We start from the raw sequence: 8013 nt of genomic DNA on the forward strand, positions 1-8013 counted from the left end.
TTATAGTTGTATAATGATGCAGAGTTCAGAGGGATTTAATGTCCTCTGAAGTGTTACCTGTTGGCTCGGGTTACACCTGGTAAAAATATCGTCGCTCAGATTGGTTCTCACAAGTATAGAAGTACATTATCACACACGCGCACACACACACACACACACACACACACACACACACACACACACACACACACACACACACACACACACACACTAAAGTCTATCCAGTCTGCTTCCTGCAAACTGTGTGAAAAACAGCCTTTTCTCCTAAAAGGTCACGGTGAGATTTGAATGACAGCTTTAAGTCCTCCGCTCATATTACAATCTACAGCGGAGCAGACGTCCGCTGTGCGCTGCCTTCCTGGGAAAGGCCGGGAGTACGGGGAAGCAATTAATTGTAATGAATAATGGGGCAAATCTGGTTGGCATATGACTACTAATGCTCCTTTTTTTTCTCTCTCTGGAGGATTTAGGACGGTGATGCCCGCCACGCTGAGGTGTCTGCCTGCACACTAATTGAAAAGTGTGAGGATGATGGTATGTCTTCCTCCATTTTTAGCCTGAAGAAGTATCGGAAACAGCCTTAAAATGATATTTGTGTGTTCTCTAAAAGCCCTTAATTACTGAGAAGCATTTAATAGTAATTTCATTTGATATATAATTTGTGTGGGGTTTGGTCAGGTGGGTTTATTTTAGCCCCTTGACCCTCCCTCACTGACTAATCCAGCCCATGAGCTATGAGTAATTAAAAAACGCCATTCTCCCGGTTTCCATAAACAAGTTGTCGCAAAAATAATGATGTTCTGATGAGTTTTAATTAGAATTGTGAGTAAGAGCACTGGGACCAGACGACCGCGCAACAGCTCGGCAATCCCTCACTTATTCAGCTAATAATTATGGTAAATAAGATGATAATTAACCGAGAAATTAATCACATCGACCTGTAAAAGTTCAAATATTGATATGGGAGAGGAAAGGTAATTTAATATATCAGTATTAGGTGCTATTTGTGTCTTTAAGACTAATTGGAAGTGAAAGTCGTTAGGAGGTTGTTTTTGCAAGTGTAAAATGTATTCTCCAGGGTTCTGTCTAAGACTTTGAGAAGGGTAAAGAGCATCGAAATACCTGGTGAACCCTGAAAACCTCCACTTTATGGGGTGAATTAATGGTTCAAACCTTTCCGAACCTCCTCCAGTGGAACAATAAGCCATTTTGCAAGGTGTCCTGACATTTACCAGGGTCATTCACCGGCTTTGTGCCTGTCAGAATGTGGACAGGAAGCTCTTTCAGCTGCATTTCAATGGACACCTGCCAATCAAACAAAACAAGGAGAGAATATTTAGTCCTTAGAGGAATATTAACATCAACATGGCAGAAATTCTTCTTTACCTGTAAAACAATAACCTGTTTGTCTCAAAATGTGTAAACATAGTAGTATTTGCTTATTTCTCTTTTATATATAAAATTAAATTAAAATTCCTTTACTGATTGCAGTCTACTATAATTTTAAATTATAAAAATTAAAAAAGTCATAGCATAGTATGTCGAAAAAGTAAAAAAACAGTCATAGTATAGTATGTCGAAAAATAAAAAAAACAGTCATAGTATAGTATGTCAAAAACAGTCATAGTATAGCATGTCGAAAAAGTAAAAAAACAGTCATAGTATAGTATGTCTAAAAAGTAAAAAAAACAGTCACAGTATAGCATGTCGAAAAAGTACAAAAACAGTCATAGTATAGTATGTCGAAAAATAAAAAAAACAGTCATAGTATAGTATGTCAAAAACAGTCATAGTATAGCATGTCGAAAAAGTACAAAAACAGTCATAGTATAGTATGTCTAAAAAGTAAAAAAAACAGTCACAGTATAGCATGTCGAAAAAGTACAAAAACAGTCATAGTATAGTGTGTTGCAAAAAGTAAAAAAACAGTCATAGTATAGTAAGTCTAAAAAGTAAAAAAAAACAGTCATAGTATAGTATGTTGAAAAAAGTAAAAAAAAAAAACAGTCATAGTATAGCATGTTGAAAAAAGTAAAAAACAGTCATAGTATAGTATGTCGAAAAATAAAAAAAACAGTCATAGTATACTTTAGAGTTTTAAAGTACTTTAGGGTTGACTTCTGAAGTCCAGCGCCCAAAGAGATGGAGACATGTGAAAGGTGAAATAGCTTAAAGTGATATGACATGGGTTTAAAGGCTTGAGGTTGTGTGTTCAATCCCTACGGGATTCAGTTATTTTTTGGTCCAAATCCCAAAATGAAACGGTCAAATACGCAAAGAGAAGCCTCATATGTGTACTTGCATTGGTGGCGCAGGAGGTTTGTTCACGACACGAAAGGGCCCCGTGTCTGGTTCAAGACCTGCTCGGTACCGAGGCATGTGCAACCGTAAATAAAATAGGAATAGATGCCAATATAGGAATAGATGCTAAAATAGTTGTGTAAACAGAATAAATAGCTGCGTAAATAGTTGCGTCAATAACTCTAAAGGCAAAGAAAACAAAAGTCAAGAGTGTATGCATGCGTACAACCAATATACTATGTAAACACATACATATACCATGGAATCAAAGATAGTTAAGAAAGTAAATATAAGTAATATGTCCAAAAAAATTCATGACATTTTTAAATAAAATAAAAATTTTTAAGGCATAATTCTTTGGCTTTTTACGTTTTTTAAGTTAAGTAAGTTAAAGGCTAATCATCATTCTATAGGCAATATAGATATGGGTCTATAGTTGTTAAAACAGCATGGGTTTTCTGCTTTAAACAAATTAATAACTTTGGCAACTTCTGGCACAACATGCAGATATTTTGAGGTCATCAATCATATCACTTATTTGTTGAAGAGATAATAGGGACATTTGTTGGAATAAAATCCAGTGGATTCCCATGACAAGCCGGTATATTATTAGCTAATTCATAATTTTTTGAGCATCCAAAAGGACTGAAGGAAGCTCTTGGGCAGTCCTTTCTGTTAGGAGCGTTGACATTTTAGTTCACTCCTTTATATTTTCATGGTATGATATACTATGAATTTGTTACCTTTTTGGTGGCGTACTATATGAGTACTATAAGAGTTTTTTTTAATGGTATTCTATACTGCATTGAATTTTGAAGTCCAATGTGGAGGAGTCAAAAGGTCTAAGAAACTATGTGAAGTGTCAATGGTGAAACAGCTCAAAGTGATATGGCGCGTGTCAAAAGACCTGCGGTTGTGTGTTCAAACCCTACGGGGTTCAGTTATTTTTTTTGTCCAAATCCCAAAATGACACGGTCAAATACGCAAAGAGAAGCGATAAATGTGTACTTGCATTGGTGGCGCAGTAGGTTTGTTCACGACACGAAAGGGCCCCGTGTCTGGTTCAAGACCTGCTCGGTACTGATGCATGTGCAACCGTAAATAAAATAGGAATAGATGCCAAAATAGGAATAGATGATAAAATAGGAATAGATGATAAAATAGTTGCGTAAACAGAATAAATAGCTGAGTAAATAGTTGCGTCAATAACACTAAAGACAAACAAAACAAATTGTATGCATGCGTCTAACCAATATACTATGTAAACACAAACATAAACCATGTTTATGTTTTTTACGTTTTGTAAGTTAAGTAAGTTCAGTAAGTTAAAGGCTAATCATCATTCATACTTAACTTCCATACTTTAAAATAAAGTTAAAGTTAAATTTCAGCCGGTCATCATCTACTTTCCCATAACCCCCTGGCTACATCTCTCCGAAACCACAGGTGGGGACAATGCCCCCACCTCCGCGGTGGCGCACAAGGTAAGAGACAAGGTAAATAGCCCAATAACCCTAAAGGCAAACATACATAAAAGACAAACATGCATAAACCATGGAATGAAAGAATTAATGACATCTTTAAATAAAATAGAATTTTTTTACGGCATATTTTTTTCAACATGCTATACTCTGACTTTTTTCAGAGTGATGGTTAGATGAGGGTGTTGGTTCAGTCCTGACTTGACTGACCTGACTTTTTAAGACCAACACCCTTAGTTAAGGAAACAAACAGCAGAATCTCAGAACAAATAGCTTATAGAGTTGGTTAGAACACTTACACCTGTTCTCCGGGCGTATTTGAGAAAAAAATTTAATTTTATAAAGTAAAGTGTCATTCATTTATGTTTTTTGGACATATTACCTTTTATATTTACTTCCTTCCATGGTTTATGTAGTATATTGGCTGTACGCATACAATCATGACCTTTGTTTTTCTATTATTGTTATTTGCCTACGCAACTATCTTAGCATCTATTCCTATTTTGGCATCTATTCCTATTTTATTTACGATTGCACATGCCTCGGTACCGAGCAGGTCTTGAACCAGACACGGGGCCCTTTCGTGTCGTGAACAAACCTCCTGCGCCACCAATGCAAGTACACATATGAGGCTTCTCTTAGCGTATTTGACTGTGTCAAAATAACTGCACCTCAGCGGGCAAGACAAATACGCCCGGAGAACAGGCAACTGTGTGTCTCTGCCGATAGTGTGGGGAGATAGAGGAGCGGTTGGTAAAGGGATGGTTGATGGTTCGAAACTTATGTGGTGCGTTTTGGGTGAAATGTCTCAGCGGGGAAAGACAAATACGCCCAAAGAACATAGCTCTTGGTTGGAACTGATGGCTCTCCCAGATACAACGGTGGCAAAAGAAGTTGATTGCTTATGCACCAGGTCACTGGTTCACATCCCAAGCCAGACATATGTCCTAAAGACATTATAGAAGTCTTTTATTGGCCGAAAAAGTAAAGTAAGTAAAGTAGCATAAGTAAGTAAAGTAAGTAAAGTAGCATAAGTAAGTAAAGTAAGTAAAGTAGCATAAGTAAGTAAAGTAAGTAAAGTAGCATAAGTAAGTAAAGTAAGTAAAGTAGCATAAGTAAGTAAAGTAAGTAAAGTAGCATAAGTAAGTAAAGTAAGTAAAGTAGCATAAGTAAGTAAAGTAAGTAAAGTAGCATAAGTAAGTAGCATAAGTAAAGTAGCATAAGTAAGTAAAGTAAGTAAAGTAGCATAAGTAAGTAGCATAAGTAAAGTAGCATAAGTAAGTAGCATAAGTAAGTAAAGTAGCATAAGTAAGTAGCATAAGTAAAGTAGCATAAGTAAGTAGCATAAGTAAGTAAAGTAGCATAAGTAAGTAGCATAAGTAAAGTAGCATAAGTAAGTAGCATAAGTAAGTAAAGTAGCATAAGTAAGTAGCATAAGTAAAGTAGCATAAGTAAGTAGCATAAGTAAGTAAAGTAGCATAAGTAAGTAGCATAAGTAAAGTAGCATAAGTAAGTAGCATAAGTAAAGTAGCATAAGTAAGTAGCATAAGTAAAGTAGCATAAGTAAGTAGCATAAGTAAAGTAGCATAAGTAAGTAGCATAAGTAAAGTAGCATAAGTAAGTAGCATAAGTAAAGTAGCATAAGTAAAGTAGCATAAGTAAGTAGCATAAGTAAAGTAGCATAAGTAAGTAGCATAAGTAAAGTAGCATAAGTAAGTAAAGTAGCATAAGTAAGTAAAGTAAGTAAGTAAAGTAAGTAAAGTAGCATAAGTAAGTAAAGTAAGTAAAGTAGCATAAGTAACTTAATTAGCATAAGTAAGTAAAATAAAGTTAGTTAAATTTTAGCCAGTCATCATCTATTTTCCCATAACCCCCTGGCTATATCTCTCCGAAACCACAGGTGGGGACTATGCCCCCACCACCACCTCCGCGGTGGAGCACTAGAGACTTAGATAGACGCGTGGGATTCGAACCCACTTAGTCCGTGGCTGCAGGTTGCCTACGCTTGCTGACCCACGAACGCCACCACTACGCTACCGGTCTCTTTCGCATACCGAACACTTTTTTCCGTGTATTTAACTCTGCGATTGCATGTCAAACCTCAAAACCTTTCAGTACTTATAAGGATCGAACTCCCAATCTCCGAGACTCCAGCCATTCCTCCATCGACCTGAGCTATTCCACGCCACACTCCTCAATTGTTTTTGGTCGTATTTGACTCTGCGATTGCATGTCAAACCTCAAAACCTTTCAGTACTTATAAGGATCGAACCCGCAATCTCCGAGACTCCAGCCCTTCCTCCATCGACCTGAGCTAATCGACGCCACACACATCGTTTGTTTGTTGTCGTATTTGACTCTGCAATTGCGCGTCAATCCTCAAAACCCATCTTCATTTATAAGGATCGAACATGCAACCTTCAGGGCTCTAGCCAGTCGGCCATTACCTTGAGCTAATTGACCCAACGCAGACGAAAGGTTTCTTGGTGTATTTGACTTCTTGTTTGGTTATCAGACCTTTAAAACACACAAACCCACAACTTCTTGCCTCCTACTCCTAACCACTCTTCTAACACCGAACACATCTGCCCTGAGACTTGAGTTATGTCTCTAGACGTTTTTGACTTTGTGATTCGATGTCGGGCCTCAAAACAGTCTGAACGCGATAAGGATCGAACCTGAAAATTCCAGCCTTTCAACCAAGCGATCATCATACCGAGCTATCGACTCAGTCACACCCAGGATCAAAAGACCTGGGTATATGGGTTCAATCCTTGTGACATACAGTGACATTTTAATGTGCAAAGCTCTGCCAAACAGTAGAGTATCCTTTCTGATCAAATAGCTGACAGAAGACCTGAGGTGCGTGTCTTTTTGTTTGATTAATATGAGGTGCAGTGCTTGTTGACGTCCAACATTCAAAATGAATAAGTCAAATCCACAAAGAGAACATGTCTCTATGTTTGTGCATTGGTGGCACGATAGGTTTGTTCCCAACACAAAGAAGTGCCTGTGTCGGTTTCATAAACAAAAGGCTTGTGACTTCTTCCGACAGGCTATACTACGACTGTTTTCGACATAATATACTATGCCCGTTTTTTGACTTTTTTCGACATGCTATACTATGACCGTTTTTCACTTTTTTCGACAGGCTATACTATGACTGTTTTCGACAGGCTATACTATGAATGTTTTCGACAGGCTATACTATGAATGTTTTCGACAGGCTATACTATGACTGTTTTTGACATAATATACTATGACTTTTTTTACTTTTTTCAACATGCCATACTATGACCCTATAGAGTATAGTATGTCGAAAAAGTAAAAAAACAGTCATAGCATAGTATGTCGAAAAAAGTGAAAAAAAGTCATAGCATAGTATGTCGAAAAAAGTGAAAAAAAGTCATAGCATAGTATGTCGAAAAATAAAAAAAAGTCATAGTATAGTATGTCGAAAACAGTCATAGTATAGTATGTCGAAAACAGTAAAAAAAAGTCATAGTATAGCATGTCGAAAAAGTACAAAAACAGTCATAGTATAGTATGTTGCAAAGAGTAAAAAAAACAGTCATAGTATAGTATGTTGAAAAATAAAAAAAAAACAGTCATAGTATAGTATGTCGAAAACAGTCATAGTATAGTATGTTGCAAAAAGTAAAAAAACAGTCATAGTATAGTAAGTCTAAAAAGTAAAAAAAAAAAACAGTCATAGTATAGTATGTTGAAAAAAGTAAAAAAAAAAGTCATAGTATAGTATGTTGAAAAAAGTGAAAAAAGTCATAGCATAGTATGTCAAAAAAGTAAAAAAACAGTCATAGTATAGCATGTCGAAAAAGTAAAAAAACAGTCATAGTATAGTATGTCGAAAAATAAAAAAACAGTCATAGTATAGTATGTTGCAAAAAGTAAAAAAACAGTCATAGTATAGTAAGTCTAAAAAGTAAAAAAAAACAGTCATAGTATAGTAAGTCTAAAAAGTAAAAAAAACAGTCATAGTATAGTATGTTGAAAAAAGTAAAAAAAAAAACAGTCATAGTATAGTATGTTGAAAAAAGTAAAAAACAGTCATAGTATAGGTTGCAGCCCTTCTGCCATCCACCTGAGCTATTCGACGCCACACACTTGTATTGTTTCTTGGCATATTTGACATTGCAGTGACATTTTAAAGTGCAACTCCCTTCAATGGAAATCAGATAGCAAAGGCAACGTTCCTTGTTATTTATACCCA

Source organism: Cebidichthys violaceus, unplaced genomic scaffold (genome assembly GCF_023349555.1).
Source record: "Cebidichthys violaceus isolate CVI_PGR_0920_01 unplaced genomic scaffold, fCebVio1.0.p SCAF_24, whole genome shotgun sequence".
Classification (NCBI taxonomy): Eukaryota; Metazoa; Chordata; class Actinopteri; order Perciformes; family Stichaeidae; genus Cebidichthys; species Cebidichthys violaceus.